Source organism: Neovison vison, chromosome 13 (genome assembly GCF_020171115.1).
Source record: "Neovison vison isolate M4711 chromosome 13, ASM_NN_V1, whole genome shotgun sequence".
In the NCBI taxonomy this organism is placed as follows: domain Eukaryota; kingdom Metazoa; phylum Chordata; class Mammalia; order Carnivora; family Mustelidae; genus Neogale; species Neogale vison.
The window spans coordinates 96447971-96471307 of NC_058103.1; the positions used below are offsets into that span (position 1 = coordinate 96447971).

The 23337-nt window shown below is 43.5% G+C and overlaps 1 long non-coding RNA gene and 5 other non-coding genes across 7 annotated transcripts; 2 read left to right on the plus strand and 4 right to left on the minus strand.

The window, feature by feature from the left end:
* Positions 1-459: 459 nt before the first annotated feature.
* Positions 460-551, minus strand: TRNAY-GUA. The gene is given in 2 exon segments: positions 460-495; positions 515-551. It is a non-coding gene; the product is annotated as a tRNA-Tyr (tRNA).
* Positions 552-6242: 5691 nt separating this feature from the next.
* Positions 6243-6324, minus strand: TRNAL-AAG. The gene has a single exon. It is a non-coding gene; the product is annotated as a tRNA-Leu (tRNA).
* Positions 6325-10067: 3743 nt separating this feature from the next.
* On the minus strand, positions 10068-23167 carry LOC122893544. 2 transcript variants are annotated; one of them, XR_006381647.1, is made up of 4 exons: positions 20636-23167; positions 17474-17665; positions 12902-13027; positions 10068-12487 (listed from the first exon to the last, which is right to left on the minus strand). It is a non-coding gene; the product is annotated as an uncharacterized LOC122893544 (long non-coding RNA). The 2 variants fall into 2 exon arrangements; XR_006381648.1 differs by having other exon boundaries at positions 12851-13027.
* Positions 11747-11828, minus strand: TRNAL-UAG. Its single transcript has one exon. It is a non-coding gene; the product is annotated as a tRNA-Leu (tRNA).
* TRNAT-UGU lies at positions 21229-21301 on the plus strand. The gene has a single exon. It is a non-coding gene; the product is annotated as a tRNA-Thr (tRNA).
* TRNAY-GUA lies at positions 22499-22589 on the plus strand. The gene is given in 2 exon segments: positions 22499-22535; positions 22554-22589. It is a non-coding gene; the product is annotated as a tRNA-Tyr (tRNA).
* Positions 23168-23337: the final 170 nt, after the last annotated feature.

Here is a 23337-nt window from a genome sequence, read left to right on the forward strand (position 1 = left end):
AGGGGACTGAGACAGAGATTGAGGGGGGTGGGTTTTCAAGAAAGATGCCCTGGTTGTCCAGGACTCCTGTGATGGCCTGTGTGCTTCTCAGTCTCCAGTGGCTTGTCCTGGGTAGCTCCCGTTGGCCCACTTCTTTGGCAGTCTGTTTAGCAAACCAGTAGTGGTGGATCATGGAGGTGGAGCACTGGGCGCATAAAGGGGGAAAGGGCATGGGAGGACCGGGCTGGCTGGCTAGGACCGCTTGATAAAGCATGAGTAACAAGCATGCTGTTTTTGAGCTGCAGGGCACGGGTCTTGTAACTGCGGAGAGATGGTGCAGGTGTGTTCCCTGGGCGCTGCACACACATAGCTGTAGGAGTTCCTCCCGGAAAGTGACTTCCTGGCTTCAGCCTGTGTTGCTCGGCCTCTGGTACTAGCGGGTGGAGACCTTCACGGGGACCGGCAAAAGCGTCAGGCACCTCCTTCGAGCCGGAGTCGAACCAGCGACCTAAGGATGTCCACACACGCGTCTAGTCTACAGTCCTCCGCTCTACCAGCTGAGCTATCGAAGGGTGCGCGATGTCAGGGCTGAGTCATTGCTCTTTCTGGAAATGACGGGACCAAGACACCCGCCCGCCCCCAGGTGCACTTTGCCTCGGATTGGTCGGAAGTTCCCTTTGAAGCGAGCCAAACACGCGCTGCGGTAGCCTGGGCCCGGGCTCTCACCTGTTGCCTCCTTTCTCCTCTCCGAGTTCCTTTCCTTAGTGGGAAGGGTCGAGGGGAGAGTGGGCCGGGGGCCAGAAACCGGATTAGGCGGGAGGGGAAAGGGGTGTTGGCGAAAGGGTTGCGTGAGTTCGTGTGGGGCAGGGTTTGGGGAGTAAATGAAAGGCGAACCCACCCGGGTGGGCCCCGGGGAGGCGGCCGCGAACCGCAGGACCTGGCTCTGGTGGAGGAACGCCCCCTCTCAGGGCCCTCGGCCCCCTCCTCCAACCCAGGGTTCTGACGTGCCCGCTCCATCCCCACCCCACCCACCCATGCACCCGCCCAACACGCACCGGGCCCGGCTGCCCCCCAGGACGTCGGCTCACATTCGGCGCGGGGTCACTCACCGGGAAGTGATGGGAAAAGCTCTGGGGCTAGGCGGGGAGACGACGTCCACGGAGCCCGGGCGTCGCGGCCAGTGTGGCTCCCCTCCTCCCGCAGCTCCTGTCCTTGGCGCCCCTCCTCTGCGCACCGACCCGGATTCCTTTGGCAGGGGCGGCTGCTCGCTGAAGTAGCTCAGGGTTCTGTGGGCTTCCCGGAGGCGCACGGAAGACAAGAGGGGCAGAGATGCCCGGTGTGATCCCGGGTGGACTCGTTTGCTCTGGGTCAGGTCTTTCACAGACATTTCAGATCCCACCTGGTGTGAGCTCGCCTTCCCCAGAACACGTCACCCACCCAGCGAAGGTCCCCCAGAGTGTCAGCATGCCATCCCCAGTACCCTCGGCTGGAGCGAGTGTGCGGTCGCCGTCTGAGTGGGCGACAGATATATCTGCGCCAGTGAGGACAGGGAGAGGGGCGGCTCCTTGGAGCCCGTGCTGCTCTCTCTGTGCGGTACCAGGCAGGAAGGGTCCGCCGAGCAGGATTTGTAGTTTTGCATGCTCTGGTCATCTCACGCTTTCCTGCAACCCTCTCTTACTTACCCTGTTGGGAACAAGCTTCACGTTTGAGCACAGGTATTTTGCCATAGTGAAATGTGTCCATGGATTTTAATTATTAATGAAATGTCAAAATTGTCTCATTGATTGCAGCAAAATATACTGCAGCAGTGCACGTTGTCACTATAGGAGAAAAGAGTGGATGGAAGGCAGTTAGAATATATATGGGAACTTTCTGTATGTAGTCTGTGCTTAATTTAACATAAAACTCCCCAAATATAAAGTGTTTTAATTGAAAAAAATCAGTAAATTCATTTGGTTTGTGATTATTTATTTACATATATGCTGAACTATTCCCCAAAATATTAAGAATAACAAGATATAGAATATAAAATGTAGATGTTAAAATAATGAGTGGTCAATCCTGAGTGTCTAACCATAATCTTACAGGAGTTTTATTAGGGAAAACTCTGGTAAAGGTAGTTAAAATAAAGGTAGTTAATCTGAATTATCAGGAACTAATTCACGCAATGGAATAGTCCAATCATAGATGAGCAGGATGCATGCCGAAGGAACAACACCGACATATTCTGGATACATATCAGGACACTAAAAATAGAATAATAAATATTAATGGGTTCTAGAGAATGAGAATGTTTTTATCTATGTAAGTAGAAAATTATATTTCACATCAGATTTTTGTAAATACTAAGTATAAAAATGGAACATTTTCAAAAGTCTATGGGAATTTCATTTTTATCTTCATTTTATCAATTTTCATGTAAAATAAATGGTGACATACAATAATCATAATCATTATCCAAATTCAACAATCTCCAGGGCTTTACTGATTTCTTTATTTGTCCCTTTTTCTTCTATTTTCTTTTTAAAAACAGGCTCCATACCAGATGCGGGGCTTGAACTCCCGATCCTGAGATCAAGAGTCCCATAATCCTGAGATCAAGAGTCCCATGCTCTATCAACTGAGCCAGACAGGGTCCCCCTTTCTATTTTCTTTTATATGAAGTATGATGAAGCAAATCTAGGTGTCATGTATCATCACTATTTACATTTCAGCATGATTCTCTAGTCTTATGAACATTTATTGGCATATCCACAAATTTATACCTAATAAAGTTAACATTCAGTCTTTTGTACTTTAATATATAGTGCATATTGAAATTTCCCGATTTTCTCAAAATGGCACTTAAATAGGTTTTTAACCTAATCAAGAGTGAAACAAACTTTACACATATATCTGATTGCATTGTCTTTAAGCCTCCTCTCTTTTAGATCAGTCTCTCTTTCTCTCTCCTTTTTCTTCTCTCTGCCAACGAGATATTAAAGAAATTGAATTAGTTCTTTCAGACAATGTTGTACATTCCTTTTTTTGTCTAACGCTTTCTTTTGTTGTAATTTATTCTGCTCTTTCATTTCTTGAAAGTAGAACATTAACTATTGATGCTTGATTAAGTTCAGGTCAGAATTTTTACAAAAGTACTTCAGAAGAAATTCAATGTACTTTTCATATTGAGTATCCCCTCCAGGGGCAAATAAACATTCGATTTTAAATGTTAATGTTGGTCAGTGGGCTCACATATAGAGAGCTTGACCCTCCCACTGTAAATTCCTCCATCAACTTACTGTTAAACATTAATATCTTCACAGCTAAATCATGATTTCCAATGTTATATTTCTTCCATATTCATTAGCTCGATTTCCTCTTCATAGAACTTTTATTCACCAAGTAGAGCTACTTAGTTATCTTACATAGAATTTACATATAATAGGTAAAGACAATGCTTGATTCTTATCCAAGAATTGCCAAATTCCTGATCAAATAATTTTCTCCCTAGTTATTCCCACTGGTGATCAATGAGTTATTTTTCTTGCTGCATGTAAAAGAACATTATGTGTTGTTATTTTCAATGTATTGCGGTAAGTATTCCTTTGGTCATCAGTTTGTTCCATCTCTGGTCAACGAAATTTGTTGGCTCCTGAGAACTTTTGATATGGTCCAGGAGTTTCAGAAATTCTTGCTTTCTTGCCAAGTCTTCATGTATGTCTCTTGTCCCAAATCTGAAATCAGCTACTCATCTAAGAAGCTGTAGTTCTCTTTAATCAGAATGGTTTTTAGAGATCACAATATTTCAGTTATTTCATAGAGCAGCAATTCTCTTTTCTCTGTAAACTATAGAAAAGGCATATATATATATATATACATATAGTATTCTCAGTGAGAATCAGTAACATATGCCCAGCGGGATCGTGAGGATGTCCCTCATGAATCAGAATCAGACACCTGCTGTAGATCGCATTTTTTGTACTGAGTTTTTACTATGTAAGGGAAATTTAAAGGATGGATTTTTTATTTAAAAAAAAATCAAACATTGGCAGTGGTAGAATTTAAACTCACAAATCTAAGAGACTGTAATCTAAACACTGGGCACTGGACCACTCTGCCACATTATCTCATACTTAACCTCTTCACTTACTTTCACATTTTATAAACTAGATGGAGATGGTGGAGTTGAGTATCACCATTTGTTTGAGAAAATAATTTTTTGCATTCTAGAAAGTGAAATCCCTGAGGACCAGCCTTGCTTCCAAGAGCCAAGCACAATCCTGGGCAAAAAAAAAAAAAAAAAAACAGGCACTCACTAATTTGTTCAAGGAGCATACATCTTGATCTACGTCACCTCCTAGGAGCGTTGGAGGGGAGGCAGTAGGGAGAAAGGAAATACCCATTCCCACAGGCCACCCATGCACCCATATTTCAGCTCTTTACACCACTCATTAGCATGATACTAAGAGACCTAGAAAGAGCCCTGTGGAGACTCAGAGTGACCATGGGTATATAAGGTGAGCCTTGTATCTGATCCCCTAATTGCTGCCAGAATGTGCTATTTTTATTTGATAATGGGATCATAATAACAGCGAACCAGTAGGGTGTTGGAAATGATCCTACAGAAGAGAGAGGAAACAACTGTTTGAAAGAATATTCTTGGGTAAGCAACTGAGGATGGCATCTAGAGCACAGAAGGCAGAGATGGCTTACCTAGGATCTGGCATAGGTCATCCACAGCAACAAGACGCAAAGAGACACTCAGAAGCAGGTCAATGGGGACCTTAGCGGTTTTCCTATGGCTGCTTCTGTTTTCTCAGTGAAATAGAAAGCAGAGGGTGAGAATGTACAAGGAGGTGTTGGCTGTTTTGAGGACACAGGAGAAGGGATGAAAGAACAGTCTTCAAGAATGTATACTAAATTAAAAAAAAAGAAAAAAAAGAATGTATACTAAAAGGCTTATGAAAAACAGTAAGATTGGCTTGCTTGAGACCACTGCCATGAATTTAAATTGAGGCCACTCCAGCATCACTGTTTCTCTCCATTTTAGTGCAGCTAGGTGAGTGCAGGGACTGAATACTTTCTTAAGTAAGGATTATGATTTTTTGTTAAGTGGGTATGCTTAAGCAAAAGGGGGACAACCACACTGAAAGTCCTAGATCGAGAAGCCTCCAGAAAACTTGAAGTTTTTCTTCATCATTCTTTTAAGGACTCGAGCCACCTCCATTTCTTCACTTCCTCCTTGAAATGAAGTTTCCCTTTCTGCCCAAAAGCTCTCTCTCCTTCACAGCCTCTCTAAAGAGACACAGAAAGGGGCAACTCTTTGATTGAAATTGGGTTACTGTGGACACCAAATCTCACCCATCCACTCTTCAGGGCTCCGAAACCACACGCACGCATCAGGAAGTTCGTACAGTTCAAGAGATGAAAATGTCTAATAGGAGTTTGGATTTGAGGTGGAAACCTTCAGCTCTTTGAGAGCAAGCATGAGTGAACATTCCAAGTTAGTTGTCAGGGATTCCTGACTTAAATCTGCAAGAATTGAAATACCTCCCTCCTCCCTTGAGTATTGCCTCCTTGTTGACAGTTTCACTCAGACCCTCTCCTTCCTTCTAGCTTCCAGGTACAGAAGGGAGACCTGGAGGGAAGGGGAGACACTGCATCGAGAGACCAGAAATGGGGCTTTGGAGTGGGGAGGCAGAAAAAGGAGCAGGGAAGCTAGAGCTAACATGCCAGTGAGGACCTGGGGACAAAGGAGTCAGCTCTGAAGTTGCTGGTATGCGCCAGTGATAGTACACCCCCACGGGTCTGAGCTCTGCGCTCTGACCAAAAGAGATACTGTGTGATGTTTGCTCCTCAACTGGGTGCAAAGCTTCTGTGCGTTTCCATTTATGAGGGGGAAAATGTAAAACAAAAAAACACTCCCTGTCCCTTCCTAGCCCTTACATCAATCCTCCTATCAATGCATGTGTGACAGCTACTTCTGTGGACACACACACCACTGTGAAGTCTTAAATTTTTTTTTTTTTTCCTGGTCTCCTAGCCTCCTGGTGAACTTGGTCTTTGAAGATTTATATAAAAGCTTTGCCAAATGGCAAGACTTTCCAGAGGCTACGTAGCTGCAAAACAGGGACCTTCTGCACTCCAACAGTCTGATCTGAAAGACAACCCTCCATAATCCTCACTCAACCCACACCCAATCCTGTGCTACCTTATCAAGGCATTGGAATATTTATTCCTCATCTTTTGACCTCAGTTCCTCAACTGGCAAAAACCCCGCTTGGCAGCGGTGGGATTCGAACCCACGCCCCCGAAGAGACTGGAGCCTTAATCCAGCGCCTTAGACCGCTCGGCCACGCTACCACCTGGGGATGGCTGGTCTGCCTTTTTTCTCTGATAGTAACTTTCTTTACATCTCAGCTCTATCACATAGATTTGTGTTCTAAAGTCCTAACTTTAAGAGCAAGGGGTTGGAGAACAGCAGCGCTCATCACGAAAGCTTACTTCCCTTGTAGGCTCTGGATTGTTCATCTCCCACCCAGGGCTAACAAGAGGAATATTTTACTGAGAGAATGCAATTTGAAACACAGTAGAAAACTGTGGGCCTGTTGCCGGTGCCGAGTATGTTTTATTTTTGTTGGCTTCCTCCCCCTCCCGCTGCAGATATCTAAGGAAGATAAAGGAAGAGTCAAGCTAATTAAGGCCATAAAATCCTACCTTCCTGGGAGCGTGACTTATCAAATGGAGATTTAGGGCATTTGCAAATGCTTGAACACTAATTAGAGCTGGAGTCTGACCAACAAACTAAAGATGCCAGTGGAACGCTACAGTCCTTCCTTTTACCAGATGAGATATCAAACAGTTCACACTTGCGGCTCTGCTAAATTATTTCTTCTGAGAACACAAAGCCCGTATATGGTTTTATACTCTATTCCTAAAATACTGGGAGATGTCTCCTTTCTGTTCTCAGAGAGAAAGGGTAGATGCTCATTCCTTTAGAATTTGACTGTTTGGGGACTTTAGGGGTCTCCCAGATCACCACGTGGGCATCTCAGCATTGCAGTACCGACCCTCTGAGACTGCTCTTGCTGCTCCAGAACTTGTGTGGGGAAACGCCCAGGGGAGCAGAGACAGCAGCACTTAAGTTCCCTGCGGACAAATTCTGTCAGTCTCAATGCACCCCTCACAGCCATGCCCGGGCCCCTGGAAGGAGCATCTTCTCCAGACCTTCCTCTAATCCCAGTGACTCCACGTGCTCATTTCCCCCTGAAAGACGTTTTAGTGAGAAGTGACAGGAAAAAGTCCCACAGCTGCACAGACACCGGACTGGGGCTTCCAAACCCTGCAGCTACCCTCTTCCCATCTGGTAGATTTCACAATCTCAGAATATTCTGCCCTGCCCCTGTTTATAAGTCACCTTCATTTCATAGCTGATGCCTTTTTTCAAAAGCACTCAGGTTTGGTCCGGTTTTTGACCCTGCACATCACGTCCAAAAGGATCCCTATTGTCCCGGGAGCCATAGTTCTTAACTGGATTCATGAGAAGCACGTGTGGAATTCTTTTTTTTTTTTTTTTTTTTACGTGTGGAATTCTTAAAATTTCTCACACGGAGGCCTCACTCTAGACCGATGACACCCTGATCTCTAGCGGTGGGATCCAAGCCTCGGTGTTTTATAGTTTCCCAAGTGCAGACAACAGAGAAAACCAGTGCCTGAGGAAATTTCAACAAGCCATCGTATTCCTTTTGAGGACAGCTCACGTATCCTGCGGGTCTGGTCAGAGAGGCTGAAGACAGAGGCTATTTTCTCCGGACACCTGCTGTGACACAGCCAGGAAAGGTCCTGGGGGGGGGGATCAATGCCTGGGTGATAGTTGCCAAATGCTTCTTACAAGACCACAAGCCACACAGCACGTGGGTTGCAAAGGACCGCAGATTACAATGAGAAGCCACATATAGGAAGGACTCTTCCCGAGTCCCTCTGCTTGTCTTTCAGTCTGGTGTTTTTATGCATATCGAGTTGAACTAAATCGTCTCACTCCCTTATCTCCTCCTGCACACCTGAGAGGAGCTCTGGATTGAACGCCTTAGTTCTAAGAACAAATACATCCCTGAATGACAGCTGAGAATGGGCTTTCCAGTACACGGTAGTGTGGATCTTAAATGGTTCATTTAATCCTCGGACGCTATCAGTATATTCTAAAGTATTGACTTTTCCGTGGCCTTTTACACAGTTTATAGAAGAGGTGGGACAGAGAAACCCCTCCCAAAGCTTCAGCCCAGGAATCTGGGAGACTGTCGGAGACCCGGAGCCTTGTGGGAGATTCTGGAGCCACACTCAGAGCGATCTGCATCAACACTTTAGAGATTTTCCAGATTAGGAGAGACTAAAAGTTATTGTGCAGGATAAATCCGGGGTTGGGGGCGGGGGGCGGGGGGCGTTGTAGCTGCGGCTGCCTCCAAACTCAGACGCGCAGGCTTCATCTTTGCAGATTCTGTTCCTGTCCCGTGGCGGGTGGGGCGGGTGGAGCCCCGGGCTTTGTTTCTGAGTGCTGCGGCCTGGGGAGGATGAGTTGTAATTACTTGAGCCTGGGGGCAAGTATCTGTTACTTCCTTCTGCCGGTTTTGTAGATTGTGGATCAACAAAATGACGGCCTCTCTTAGAATAATACAATAAGAAACTGTAACTCTGGAGTTAGCGCACCTGGCAGTGGCTAAAATGTGAACTCCAGTCCCCTCCCCACCTAGCTGAATAGCTTTAGCAAGTTGGATCCACAATATATAAAATAACAATATATCTGAATCCAGTGGTATTAATCCCAGAAGAGTAAAGTAGGCTTAATACTCAAAATCAATGTGATTTATTATTTCAACAGACTAAAAAGAAATATCATATGATCTTACTAAAAAAAGCAGACAAAATATTTGACAAAGTCCACTTTCATTCCTGACACAAACCCTCAGCAAATTAGGAAAAGAAGGAAACTTCCTCAACCTGATAAAGGGAAGCTATGAAGAACTTCACACTTAATGACACAAGACAGAATATTTTCCCTGTAAGACTGGGAGCAAAATGTAGGCATCTGCTTTCATCACTTTTGTTCAACATTGTTCTGGGGATTCTTGCCCAATCAATAATGGAAAAAAATTGAAATAGGAGGCATCCGGGTTTAAACAAACAAGTATTTCTTATTCCAAGAAAATGTGAAAGGCTATGTGAAAATCTTACAGAACCTACAGAAAGCTGTAGTAAGTGAATTTAGCAAAGTTGTTGGATACAAGGTAAATATTAAAATTAATTGCATTACTACTGTTTATACTATATCTACATATGTATAATTATACCTAGCAATGAACAATCAGAAATTGAAAATTTAAAAAGCAATACAATTTACAAAGGAATAATTAAATATGAAATACTTAGGGATAAAATATGTCCAAGATTTGTACACACACACAAATGCTGAGATGGATGAAAGAAAACCTAAATACAAGGAAAATCTTTTCACATATGTAAATGAGAAGACTCAATATTGTTAAGATATAAATTATTCTTAAATTGATTTACAGATTCAGTGTAACCCTAATCACAATAACAGCAAGACTTGGTTTGTATTTATTTTTAAGACAAGTTTTTATTTTAAAGAATGCTTATTTTAGTAATCTCTACACCTAGTGTGGGGCTTGAACCCACAACCCCATTATCAAGAGTCAATGTTTTGCCTTCCAACTGAGCCAGCCAGGCACCCTTGGTTTTGTTTTGTTTTTAGAAATTGACCAGCTGATTCCAAAAATTCACAGGGAAATTCAAAGACATAGCATGCCAAAAACAACTTTAAAAGAACAATAAAGTTGGAGCAAAGTCACTCTGCCTGGCATCAAGATTAAAAGCTACTATAATCGAGACTATAGTATTGGCATTAAAATATGAAAAATAGATCTATGGAACAGGAGTACAGAGATAGAACCACAAATAATATTATCAATTGATGGTTGACAAAGTTTCAAAGGCAATTCAGTAGAGAAAGGTGGCCATTTCAAATTTATTTTTTATTAAGTTTTTAAAATTTTAATTCCAGCATGGTTAACATACAGCATTATATTAGTTTCAGGTGTAGAATATAGTGATTTAACAATTCTATACATTACTGAGTGCTCATGATAAATGTACTGTTTAGAAAGGGAGGCTTTTCAACAAATGTTAAAAAACAATTTTGATCCTTACTTCACATAAAAAATGAACTCAAAATGGATCATAAATCTAAACCACAAAATATTTAGAATGAAATCTTTGACACCTTGCATCGGGGAAAGATTTTTTTTAGATGCAGCACCACAAGCATGATCCATAAAAGAAAAACATGATTAATTGTACTTCAACAAAATTAGAAAACTTTGCCCATCAAAGTTTTGTTGGGGTATTGAGAAGACCAGCCACACAGTGGGACATGACAGTTGGACCCTCAGTCTTTAAGGATGATTTTGCCTCCAATGTCCAAGGGGACATTGATAATGCCTGGAAACATTTTCAGTTTTCATAACTGGGACAATATTACTGATATCCTGTCATAACTGGGACAATACTACTGCTACTAAACATCCTACAATACACATGACCCCCAACCCCCTCAGTAAAGATTTATCCAGTCTAAAATGTCATCATTGTTGAGGTTGACTAGAGTAAGAAGCCACATGGACAGTCTGAACTCTTGCCTCCTTTAGGGCACAGGCCAGTCAGGTTCCATCACCATTTACTAGAATGAGCCCATTACTCCTTCTTGAAGTCTTAAGGAGGGGACAGTGCCTGAACATAAATCTGTAAGCAATATGTATTCAAATCTGTATATATGTATCCAAACCATGCCCAGTTAATCCTCTGGGTACCAAAGGCTGTACATATACATGGGGCAGGAAAGACATTGCCCTCAAAGGACAGAAAGTGAGAATGTTTCTTAAAGAGCCATAATTCTTTATGGTTTTATGATTTGGTTTGATTTCAAACCCATCCTAGGACTCTTTTCCGGCTAGGTAGGAGTCCGGGTGTTTTTCCTTGCCTGGCTAAGACTGGTCATTGAATCACTTCCCTGACCTGGTGAGCAACTGCCTCCTTCAATGATTATCTTCCTGCCTATCTTCTTTGCTGTCCTTATGGTGGGCTTGGAGGGAGAGGCAGAAAGGGGGTGGGAAGCAGGGAAGGGGTGATGTAGTAGCTGTGTGGACACCAGAGGCAAGTGGAAAGGGAAATAAGAAGGAATACCCTATAGGTGACCCATTAAGGGTCTGGGAGGAAGCACCAGGTACCACTTTGGGTGCTGGGTTTGACTGTCTGAATTTGTTACTTCAGCTCTTAATAGGATTGCCGAATATTTTCGAGTTAACTTTTAGGAGCAAACGGTGTGACAAAGGCTCACCTGATCCCCTCTATGCCCCACCTTAACTTTTACTGCGCTTTCAAGGTTATGTCAAGATTCCAAAACTATCTCCACTCTCTAGAGTGCCCCAGGTTAAATGCCATCTCTTTGGCAAGCAACACCTATTCTCTCCCTTAAACAGAAGGGAGGTCGAGGATCCGGAGGAGTGTGTCTTCTAGAGATCCGCTTGACTTACGAGCTCCACGCCGGTAAACTGAGTCGCTCGTTCACTAGTCCCATTCCGTCAGTCTAGAGCCAAGTGTTCAGAAAACTCAGATACTGCGTTTTGAGATTTGGCCAAATGCCGCAGGAATCTACACTTTTATTTGAAGGGAAGATGAAGGCTACGACTATTTACGGTTAGAAACAAAACCCTGGCAGCGGTGGGATTCGAACCCACGCCCCCGAAGAGACTGGAGCCTAAATCCAGCGCCTTAGACCGCTCGGCCACGCTACCAAACCTACAGGGGAGGTTTGCCTGCACTTCCTAGCTATATCTCTCTGCCGGTTTTTTCAGCGTTGTCTTCTGAACCCCCAACCTGAGACCAAGAGTGTAGATATTGCCAAAGGACCCTACGAAAGAGATTCTTCCCCTCCTCCTCCGCTCCATTGGACCCAACCTGAATCCGCCCAACCGGAACAGCTCTTCTCACTCCAGAAACTGAAGGGAAAGTTCTTTAAAACTATCCGCTCCGGAAGCGAAGCCCTTGGGATCCAGAACTTAAGCGCACTGCGAAGTCAGGGGTCGCGCCAGCTTCCTCCTGGCGCCCAGAAAGCGCTCAACAAGTGTTTACGCCACGGAGGAATGAATTCCTTTTGTCTTCAGATAGCTTTGGGGTGGGGGTAAGGGGGGGTAAAAGGTCGTGCTGGGCTAGTAAAGAAGACCAAAGCTGAAGTCAGCGCTAAATTTGGAGTTTGATACTTTTCAGTTCCGAAGCCAGAAAAGAAGTCTTGGCCCTCCAGGAAGCGTGGGACGTGAGTTAAAAGGATCAAGAAAAAAGCTTGACTGCTGGTTCCCTTTGCTCTTTGAGACCCAACCTCAGAGAGGCGGTGCCAGTCTATGCCCGCTCCCTAGTGTTGGCGGAGCGGAGTCTGCAGAGGCTTCCTCCCCGGATTCTGCTTGGTGGAAGAGAGGAAGACTTTCTCAGGGTGGATGGACTCCTGCAGCTGGGAATCCTTCAGTACCTTTCTTTAGAACCTATAAGGCTTCCTCCCAGAGAGCTTCCCTTTCTCCTGCGCAGTTGTAGCCACTTAGCGGCTGTTACTACTGGCGACTGGGGAAGGAGATGGCAGGAGAAGCCCTCCCCTGGGGACAGAGCCCAGACCCTGAGCCCACACTGGTGCTCCTAGCACCCAGGATTCCTGAGAATTCAGCGTGGATTCCCCCGCTGCTCATCCTCCCCAGAAGCCCAAGCCTGCCGGCCCCGGGTGAGGAGCACGAGCGCAAGGCCAGAATGGAGGTGAAAACCAGATTCTCACCTCTTCTCCTCCTGATACAGAGAATAGTAGTCACGCCTCAGTTCTCCATACCTGAGCGTTTCTTAGGTCCCACCAAACTTGGATTTCCATGCACCTTATATGAAAAGAATTCTTGCTCTTTTTGACTGCAACCAAGTGGAAAGTACAGAACGCCAATATGCTGATGTGCCTCTTTTGCTAGCGTGTGACAGTAACAGAAAATGTAATTCACAATTAGTACCTAGACTTCAGAGAAAAACAGGTGCCTTTTGAGATCCTGCAACTCTGCTCAGTATTCAGAGAAAACTACCAAATTATAAATACAGTTTTCTATTTCTCCTTAGTTCTGTCAACTTATGCTTCTTATATACCTTATTCTTAAAAAAAAAAAAAGATTTTATTTATCTATTTGTCAGAGACAGAGAGAGCGCACAAAGAGGGGGATCGGCAGGCAGAGGGAGAGGGCAAAGCAGGCTTCTCGCTGAGCAAGGAACCCTATGCACAGCTCCATTCCAGGACCCTGGGATCTTGACTCAAGCTTTCCCAGAGCCCAAGGCAGATACCTAACAGACTGACCCACAAAGGCATCCCTTATATATATCTTATTCTTACAGTGCTGCTTCTATTTGCTTTTTGTATTATGTTTTTATCTTATAAAACCTGTATCTTTTTATCTTTACATCTTATAACAAGCTGTGTTATTAGATACATAGAAATTCAGGAATATTGTGGGGTTTTAAAAGAATTTGTTAGGACAGTTTCAGTTTCATAGCAAAATTGAGTAGAAAGTACAAAGAATTCCCATATACCTCCTGCTCCCACATATGCACAGCTTTCTCTGCTATTAACATCCCACCCAGAGTGGTATATTTGTTACAGTTGGTGAACCAACACTGACACATCATTCTCACGCAAAACCGTAGTTTACATTAGGGACTTTTGTGGTTTCATGTGATTTTTAGGATTGTTTGTTTCTATCTCTGTAAAGAATGACATTGGAATTTTGATAGGGATTGCCTTGAACCTATAGATCACTCTGGATCATTTGGACCCAAAACTATGGGTCCAATAAAAACTGTTAAACAGCTTTAATTCTTCCAATTCATGGACACCAGATGTCTATTTATCTGTGTCTTTAGTCTCTTTCACTAATGTTTTATAATTTTCAGTGTATAAATCTTTTACATCTTTACTTAAGTACATGTATACATATGTCTATAAATAACAATTTTCCTGTAACTTAAGAATTGATTCTCTTTTATCACAAAGAATACTTCTGTTTCGTCTCTCCTCATGACAGCATATCAAGTATTAGAGCATGGTGATGATGTCCCTCAAGTTTTCTCTTTTGCATATCTAAGATCTTCAGTTCCATTAAACATTCTTCCTCTCATGTGCCAGCCAGCCAGCCAGCCTCTCAGTTCTCTGCATTTCTGGTGGTTCATCTGGCATATGCCTGAGAACAGTACTTACAAAATCATCCTGATAAAACAGGTGGACAGTCGTGAGCTGTATAAGGAGGAAGAAATCAAAGTCAAAAGGAGGATAGTGGAAGGTCTGAACAGAGGTAGCAGGAGAAAGCTTTTACAGACACCAGAGTAATCTTCAGGTGACATTTAAAGGGGCTATGGAAAGCAGAATAAGTCAACAGGAATTCCTGGTCACCAGGCAAGAGTTTGTAGGGTAGAGCTTGACTTTTCAATTCTTAAAAGATTTCTTTCAGAAGACAAACAGTCAACTTTTGTAGAGCCAGCTGAAACCCTTCCCCAGCCTGTTCATGGAGCCAGGGGCTCAAGGATAGCTGTACAATAAGCACTATTGTCCTCCTCCTCTTGCTGAGCTATCTAGGGATCCCACATTTCCCTACTCTGTGTTTAGGATGCTGCAAGGTTTGAATCTCTTAATAGATGGGACAGAACAGTACTACAAGTTTGTTGGGTCCAAAATGGGGGTAAGGGGCACTGATGAAATGCAGAAATGATCTTGGGGAGTCACTATTGTTTTTAGTGTCACAAGGTTGGGTCTTACAAGTTTGAACCTTGGCCCTCCAGTGCCCAAAGTGAGAATCCTTTCATGAGCAGAAGGCCTGAACAGCACATCTTTTGAAAGACATGCATTTTCATTGCAACCCATCCCAGGCAATTTCTGGGAAGTCTTGTGATGTTCTTTATATACTTTTATTACTCTGATCCCCCTATTACCCAGTCTTAGTTTCCTAATACTCTGTTAAAAACGTGAAATCTCTTGCTCCAATCCTGCAGTTAAGCTCACCTTATTTGGGATTGAAGGGCATTCCATCTCGGCCTTAGAAAAGCAGAGTTTTACAGAAGCTGTGAGTCCAAGAAACCTCCTTTTAGCATCCCAGTAGCCTATCCTACTTGCCAAGACCGGAGAGCATCCAGATGTGGCTCAGACCACACCCAGTGCTGCTCAGTTTAAAGAAAAGCCAAAAGATGGGTGGCACTGGTCATCCACTTGGCAGGACAGAGTGAGACTTTTCTTCGTGGAAAGTGTGTTTCCTTGGGAATCTGAAACCATGTGCTGGCTGGAGAAAGGAGGTTGGACATTTTCTGGAGGAAAACCAGCCCTACAGGGGCTGAATGCCCATGACATGTCAAACTGATTCTACCTAGTGTTTATCTGAGGATATTGCCTTAGAGATTCTCACTCTCAATAGGTAACCACAGGCTTATGTTTAGGTAATTCCTCCCCTTTTCTGTGGAGATACTCTGTGTACTGGTATCTGGCACACCATTTAGTGACAATATACACAGGAGACCTGGCACCTGAATTCAGACTGGTTTCCTAGAGTTTACACTTAAACTGGATGAGACCTGGAAGGTCCTTATTTTTAGTTCTTGTTTACCAAGAACTTCAGGAACTGGAAACTAAAAGATTCCTGGTATTCCAGATTTCTGTGGGTTGAAATCTCCTTTTTTTCCTCTACTGTTGCCTCTGCATTTGTTTGCTCTCCATTTCTAATACTTATTAATGCCCTGATATGTGCTGATCACTTTGTTAGGTATTTGGAGACTAAGAAGTATGAATCATACAACCTTTCCCTCAAGTTGCTGAGGAATAAGCTGAGGACACAACACTAATGCATATGATTCTTAAAACAAAATAAACTTAATAGTCTATAGCTAAGTGCACTAGAATCTCCTACCCTTTTTCTTTGCATTCTCATTTGTTCTTTATCTGTATCTTTTGGAGCATTTTCAAAAAGTTGGACATAGGTGGGGTGCCTGGCTGGCTAGGTTGGTGGGACATGTGACTCTTGATCTCAGGGTTGGGAGTTCAAGCCCCACACTGTGTGTAGAGATTACTTAAAAATAAAATCTTAAAAAAAAAAAAAAGATGGGCATAGGAATAGATAGGAAACCACAGTTTAGAAGTAACTCTGGAAAATTGAAAAATAAAATTAAAATGTGTGCTATCTTTTGACACTCTTTCATATAAGATGAAGTAATATGGGAAGGAGAACAGAACAATTTGACAATTTCATAAACAGTTGAATATATGTTGAAGGGGAATGTCAGTCTGGGTGCTTACGTCTAGATGTCATGGGTCACCTCCATTGTATCTGTCCTGTTCAGTATCTTAAAAGTGGGAGTGAAGAGGAAGGAATGGCAAGGATAAAAAAAAAATGTATCATGGGTTTCAGAGGAAAGAAGAGATTAAATCTACTCCATAAACAGTAAAGGCATTGTGAATTATAAGAACATCGAGATGGTTTTCCAGGTAAGTAGTGTTTGACAGGTATGGTGAAATGAGAAATCATTCTAGTTGATGAAGCAAATGATAACAACTGAAAAAGGTGTGAGTTCTATTTGAGGAATTATAAGTGGATCAAGTTAACTAGAACAAAGATCTGTTGGAAGTATACAGCTGTCATTTGGGAAATGTTGATCTAAATATTAGAAGATAAAAGCATTAAGGTAGAGAGGCACATACTGAGAGTACATTAGTGTAGTTAAGAGTCTTTAAGTTGAAAACAATTTTTGCAAAATAAAAAAGGGGGATTTCTGTGATAATCCAGGAAAATCTCATAGATTCCAAGAGTAGAAAACACTGAGAACTCTGGAATGGGCATAGCTAGTAGGGACTTAGAAGGTGTCCAGGCTCCCTTTCTTGCTATCACCTCTCCTTGTACTTTGGCATGCTCTTTTCTATGGTGATGTTTTTTCTGCTTCTCAGTTCATCTGGTGGAGTATGCTTGATGTTACAGTCCTACAACTCCAATTTTCTTTCTAGTAATTATGGGCTAATTAATTTGGACCGAACTCCTTGAAGAACAATGAAAATATATTGGATAAGATTTTACCATATCTCCTTAAAAGCATCAAAGTACTAAAATGGTAGCAAGCAACTACTAGGCCAGAATCCAAGCAAAAGGTGGAATCTGATAGGTAAGGGAAGCACTGACTTTTGTAGCTCTGAAGACATTTGCTAATTACTGCAAAACTGAGCTATAATTTTGGCAGACTCTGGATAGGAGAAATAAGAGGAACAGATGTCAAGACCCAGCACCTATCCAAAATGGAAAAGCAAGTAAGACGCTCTCCGCAAATATTAAGTTTAATATTAACATTAATATTAAAGAGCTATTCCCATAAGGCAAGGATGAACAAGAAGTAAACCTACCTCTATCCTCCCACTTCCAATAACTGTTATGGAGCTCAGCAGAAGTCAGCTAAGCTTAGCAAGGAAAACTGGAAAGAATGAGCTTTCAACTTCTCCTGAGAAGCTTGGGTTTAACTTCATCTTGAAGGCTCAGGAAATGTCCAGCCAATAACTATTTTTAGGATCCTTTTGGGCTGATAGTGCTCCACCGGCCTGGGAGAAACAAAAGGTTTTATATTTATATTTATTTTTATATTTATAATAATATATTATTTTTTCAGGAAGTCACCTTCATCTTGGCCTCAAAAATTCATTGCATATAATTTTGCCAAGACATTGAGCAGTGCACAAAGAGGACTAATTACACAAGGAAACACAGTGATATGAGTAAGAATCAACTAGAACAATAGATAGAATAATATTGAGATTATCAGTTATACATATTAAAATGAATATCATTAATGTGTTTAAAGAAATAGAAGACAAGGTGGTAAACATCTGCAAGGAAGAGGAAATTCAACAATTTGATTTACCTGCTGGTAGGATTGTAAATGAGTACAGTTGCTATAGCAAATGGTATGGAGGAGCCTCAAAACAAAAACAAAACAAACAACAGAACCAGAACTACCATATGATCCAGCAATTCCACTTCTGGGAATATAGCCAAAGGAAACAAAAACACTAACTTAAAAAAGACACCGGCATCTGCATGTTCATGGCAGCATTATTTACAATAGCCAAGATATGAAAACAAAATAAGTGTCTACTGACGAATGAATGGATAAAGAAGTTGTGGTATGTAACTCTGGAATATACATATATATACATGGAACATATATATATATATATATGTATATAAGATGGGATATATGTGTGTGTGTGTGTATATATATACATATATATATAATGGGATATTATTTAGCCATAAAAATGAGAAAATCTTGCCATTTGGGACAACATGGATGGAACTTGAGGACGTTATGCTAAGTGCAATAAGTCAGACAGAGAAAGACAAGTACTGTATGATCTCATGTATATGTGGAATCTAAAAACAAAAATAAAACCCAAAAAAACACACCAAAATCATAGAAGAACAGATCAGGTTTGTGGATAACAGGCAGGGTTTGGGAAAGGGTTTAGGAGAGAGATTGTCAATAGGTACAAACTACTTGTTACAAGATAAATAAGAACTTAAGTACAAGGATGTAATGGACAGCATGATGACTACAGTTAATACTGCTGCATGATATACATGAAAATTTTTCAAAGGTTAAATCCTAAGAGTTCTCATCACAAGGAAAAGCTTTTTTCCTTCTTTCTTTGCTTTCTTTATTATATCTATATGAAATAACGGATGCTAACTATAGCAGCAATCATTTCACAATATATGGAAGTCAAACCATTAGGCAGTACACCTTATTTTTAAAAAATATTTTATTTATTCATTTAACAAAGACAGAGAGCGAGAGGGTGCTAGCGCACAAGCAGGGGGAGCGGCAGGCAGAGGAGGAAGCAGGCTCCCCGCTGAGCAGGGAGCCTATGTGGCGCTGGATCCCAGGACCCTGGGATCAGGACCGGAGCAGAAGACAGATGCTTAACCAACTGAGCCACCCAGGTGCCCCTAGGCTGTACACCTTAAACTTATACAGTGATGTATGTCAATTAGTCTCAATAAAACTGGAAAAAAATATTGGCTTCATAGTTTTGAAAAAGAACCAGAGCTTCTAGAATTGAAAATTACAGTTTATAATTACATTGACTCGGTAGGTGGATTTAACAGCTGATTAAACACAGCTGTAGCATTAGTGGATTAAGAATATGTTATTCAGAATGCAACATGGAGAGAAAAAGAAAATATGAATGAGAAGGTAAAAGAAATGAAGGACAAGGTATGAAGATGTAATTCCAATTTCAGAAATGGAGAATGAAAAATAGAGCAAAACAACATTTGAAAAGCTGACCAAGGATTTTCCAGACCTGAAGAAAGATAATGATCTACAGACTTAAGAAATCCCATATCTCACCACTGAAAAAATATGGGATTTCCCTATGATATAATTCACTCCTGCTTTATACATCTAAATCGAAATCTTATCCTGGATGAATCTAACTGGTGGAACCTAGATCACATGCCCACTCCCAGCTGCCAGCTGGGAAAGCAATTTTTCTAGGGCAGACTTACTAATAATATGTGAAATTATCAGATGTAAATAAAAATTAAAAAAATACTGAACGTCCAATCATAGAACAAATGCCTGCAACAGATCTATTCAGCTCACGTTCAGGCCTCACCAGTTTTCTTTTTGTACTTTCTTCCTTCAAGAGCCCATAACTCTTAGAGCCTATAACTCAAAGGATACCTTATGTAATTTGATCTAAACATGACCTATTGATCTATGGACTTCTAGACATACAAGTATTCTAGCAATTGTACAATTTCCCTAAACTCCCCCAATCTCACTTCAAATTCATCCTACCTAAATCCTTGCACACCATCCTCTGCCCTTTCTAGGTACCCTTCTCTTTAAACTTTTTTTTTTTTCCTGCAACATCATCTTGCTTTATCAAGGTATAATAATTGAAAGTCCTGCCTCTTTCATCTTTATTATCTCTTAGTTTTTATTCATATCTAACTTCAGCTGAATCTGTCTTCCTTCTATCTCCCTCATTCTTTCCTTCCTTTCCAGTTCCATAACTGTCAATCTCTTTTGGTTTTATGTTTGAGTGTCTGCACCATGGCCAGTCTCTGATATATCTGACTCTGGTTTTTCTTCCCTTCAATTCATTCTGCATATCCATGCCTCGTGAGTTTCCATTTTCAATTTTTTTTTTTTAGTTCAAATTCAGTTAGCCAACATATAGTACAACATTAGTTTCTGACATAGTGTTCAGTGTCCATTTTCGATTTTTTAAAGGGTGTAACTTCATTCCACAAATCTCTCAGTCTCCTACTAACCTGACTTCTTCCGTTTCCCTTACTTCCAGGAGGGCAGATATCTGCCCCAGGCAGTGTACTGCCTTGGTTCCTTAAAAGCCTCGGTTTTTCTTTCAGACTTTGCTCAGATATTTTCTTCTACCAGAGACCACTCCTTGCCCAAACCGCCTCTTAACCTCTCAAGTGCAGCTCAACCTGAAGAAAGATAATCCCACTCCCACCTGAAGATTTGAAGAGTGATGGCTCACCCTGCAAATCTGCGAAGCTTGGCACGGTCCACCACCCGCTCACAGCTGGCACAGCTACTTTTCACTATTCTCTTTCATAAAAACTAAATTTCTCTTATTCCACAAGACTGTGACAGGGACTTCAAGTTAAAGACCGTATCTGATGCCTTGTTCCTAGTGCAGAGGCTCGAGCTGTACGGAAGGTCCATACACAGAAAAAACTTGAAGGAGGTTGAAAGTTGGTGGCTATCCGGAGTCAAGGAGAAAATCAGTGGGAAGGCCGAGAGATCTGTGGTCGTCAACTTCCTCTACTTCGCGTTTCCACTCTTAATTTTTAGACTGCGGCCAGGGGGCTCGGGGAGGTCTGAGGTGGACTCTGGGTTGTAATGTGTTGGTTTAGGCAGATTTCTCCGATCTTTAAAATAGTGGTGTCTGGTATCACCGGCCCTCATATTGCGTTATCCCTAGCAAGGGCGTGCAGACCAAATTCCAAGAGTAAATAGATTGGAACAAAATTCGGATTTTGTCCACTTCCTACATTTAATTCCCCTAACAAAGGCCCAGCGTTAAAAAACGTTCCTTTTCAAAGAAAGAAGCAAACAAATAGTTCACGAGGCCCTATAGCTCAGGGGTTAGAGCACTGGTCTTGTAAACCAGGGGTCGCGAGTTCAAATCTCGCTGGGGCCTTATCCCTTATTTCTTACTCTTTTAAATAAAACCTCCCGCCCTCCCCCCCGGTAATTTTAACCCTTGTGGAAATTCGGTTCGTGTGTCTTCTCGCCGCAGTCCCACTACCTGAGTAAACCAAGCTGAATAGATCCGTTTCCTCTTACGCGCTACTGCGCAAGTGCGGGTCTGCTGCCTGGAATGTGGCGGAGTCCATTAGAAGCTGCAGGAAGCGCTCCGTGCGTCCGAGGACGCCCGGGCTGTACTGACCCGCCGCGAGAGCCCTTCCGGAGGACGGCCGGAGTCCGAGAAGGGCTGAGGGCGGTGAGGGCGGTGGGGGCGGCGCGCGGGGGTGGGGGTAGACCATGGGAGTCCGGCCCAGTGCCCCGCTCAGCACAGGTTTGGAACCCTGAACAAGCTCCCCTCCGGAAAGGGAGGAGGCGTTCGGGAGGAGTAGGCTGTTCCGCAAGGTTTCCTGTGACCGCGAGTTTTCCAACACTTGACTACCCCAACGGGAAAACGAAGGCCGAGACTTGGGTCACTAAGTTTGTTATCGGCTCAGAGGAATTGCGGCTTCCTCTTTGAAACACCTTAAGATATTTTCTCCAGAAGTACTTTCTCGCGGAAACACTGGGGTTACCCTTATGTGCTATGCTCCACATCCTCTTCTTCCCCGAGTCTGTGGACTATTCACGGAAGAGTTGCGCTTCGCCTGTGCAGAAGCGGTTGGATTCCGAGGCGAGCACAGGAAGTGAGGAAAAGCGAAGAGGCCCCAGCCAGACCCGGGAGGCCCGCCCTCTCCGCCTGGCGCCGAGCTGCGCGGGCGGAGCTGCGTGTCCCACCGCCGCACTCCCTAGTTCTTCGGGGCCAGTTGGCGGTTTCCACGCCGCACACATCACGGCGGGAGGTCCCGGGCTGCGCGGTCACGACAGCCAACCGCCCCCGGGCGAGCAGATGCCCCCAGCCCCGGGCGGCCTCGTGATGCACCGGGTCTGGGGGTGCCTGTGAGGAGCCCACGGGTTGGTCCTGCTTTGGAAGCCCCTCCTTGCGGTCAGGGAATCCGGCTCTAGAAGGGTTGTCCCCAGAAATGCGGGCGGGGCTTTCTCAGAGGCTGGCTTTGTGACCCTGCGATGTCCACACCTCCCTAGATTGTTTCTCCCGCGCCCCTATTTGTAGGTGTCCTGAATAGGTGACTCTAGAGAGGCAAAACCCGTACCCCCTTCGATAGCTCAGCTGGTAGAGCGGAGGACTGTAGTGCGCTTTCTGTGTGGACATCCTTAGGTCGCTGGTTCGACTCCGGCTCGAAGGAGGAGCTACGGTTTTGGGGTTTGCAGTCGACTGACTACTCGGGGAGCTGGTGCTCTCTTGTTTCCTCTAGGGCATTTTGTCTTCTGGAATCGACTTCTCCAGACCTTATTCCTGTCCCTAAGAGAAAGTTTTTCTCCAAGCATATGAACAAATGGATCCCGTTGGGCAGTGTCTTAGTGAGGTGGCGAGTGTGAGCCAACTCTGTCAGCCAGCTGGAAGAATTCTGAGTTAACGTCCCCTCACATGTTTCTTTTGGCTTCTAGTTGATCCACTCATTGATACAGACCATTATATATAAACGCTGTGTGCGCTGTCTGCGTGGTGCGCCCGGAGCGACTCCACCTTGAGGAAGAAACCGCTTCGACTGGGATCCCCCGACCCGAGCGTCCGCCCCCTTCCATACACACAGCCATTCAGGGGGAGGTCCTTACACGGCAGCTTTAGTTTATCTTTTTATACATTTCTGTAGTTCTACAAAAAAGATTTTGGGCCAGAACAGGAAGGGCCAACAGGATCTGACGCGAATTTGGCTGAGACGAAGAATTCCAGACCGAGGGAACAAGTGAAACAAAGGTGGGAGATGGAACCCTTGATTCTCCTTCAGGGCCTGGACCATCCGAACACACGCCAGGCTGGCGCACCTCCCACCGACTCGGGCTCCTGGGATTTTGATGCCCACCATTTCTCGCCTAGGATGTTACGCTCGCTCGACGTGGTAGCAGACTGACACGCTTCCCGCGCGTCCAGCC